A 1,129-nucleotide genomic window follows, 5' to 3' on the forward strand; every position below is an offset into this window, starting at 1 on the left:
GTTGGGGGGGGGGGGGAGCATACATTTCAAATCATGAATTGAAAGCATGCCAGTTCTTCAGTTCTGAATTTTGTCCAACCCTTTTGTACAGTTTTTTTTTCCGTACACTGTAAATGTTTTTCAGTAAAATTGGAGCATGTTTAAGAAGAAAATAGCATTTAAGATTTTTGTACTTTAAATGTTTCGTTTCATTCATTTCATTACTTGACATTTCTTTGTAATTGTTTGTGAAATGTACTTGCAATTTCTGAGCGAAAATGGTTTCTACACCATTTGTTTTTCTCAAATGATGTCACTTCCTGGAGGAGAATGTCATTAGGACTTTTGTATGGTAAAGCAAATTACAAAAGACTAACAGGACGGAAATTATTTACACAGGTAACACATACTGTATACAATAATTTGCAATTAACATTTTCAAGAAAATACACAGAAAATATATATTTGAAATATATGCAATGAAATTGATACCAAACCAAAAATTATTCAGACACCAGATATAATTCTTGATATTTTTTTTACTAGTGTGTGCAGGACACTATAGTTAATTTATGTAAGTGAGGATAGCAAAATAAAGTAAACTGTGACAAATTATACCCAAAAATTCTTCATACAGTGAACTACCAGTAAAACTGATAAAAATTTGACCAAAAATTATTCAGACACTTTGACCTGACCATGTTTTGCTTAAGTGTTATCTGATATTATCAAGATGAATTTGTTCTGACACAGTTTGACTCGGAGTTCTTGTCATATTTTATTACCATTTTCTAAACGATAGCAAATAAACTGTTATAATGTGTGAAATGTTGAAGGTGTCTGAATTAAATTTTGGTTTGATATTCTGTAGTTTCTACGTTCATATGCCAAAATCAAAACTTGATTTAAAATTATTAAATAATGTTTAATTATGTTTTCTTTTTTTTTCTTGTGCAATGTTCCTTGAAAATGCTTTAAGTCAAATGTGTTACTTCTTCACACGTTATAGACAACAAATAAAGTTTTTCTTCAAATGTGACGTTAATGTATTTTCTTGGATTGAAATATGTGGAGGGAAACATATATTTTTAAGTATAATATATATATATATATATATATATATATATATATATATATTCGCCCAAATATA

General features: G+C 28.3%; 1 protein-coding gene across 1 annotated transcript in view; it reads right to left on the reverse strand.

Moving 5' to 3' along the window:
* LOC107659102 (hepatocyte nuclear factor 4-beta-like) overlaps nucleotides 1–1,129 on the reverse strand; it is an 18,094-nt gene that overhangs the window by 4,072 nt on the left and 12,893 nt on the right. The gene's annotated exons all lie outside the window — the stretch shown is intronic.

Source organism: Sinocyclocheilus anshuiensis, unplaced genomic scaffold (assembly GCF_001515605.1).
Source record: "Sinocyclocheilus anshuiensis isolate Anshui unplaced genomic scaffold, SAMN03320099.WGS_v1.1 scaffold87, whole genome shotgun sequence".
Lineage (NCBI taxonomy): Eukaryota > Metazoa > Chordata > Actinopteri > Cypriniformes > Cyprinidae > Sinocyclocheilus > Sinocyclocheilus anshuiensis.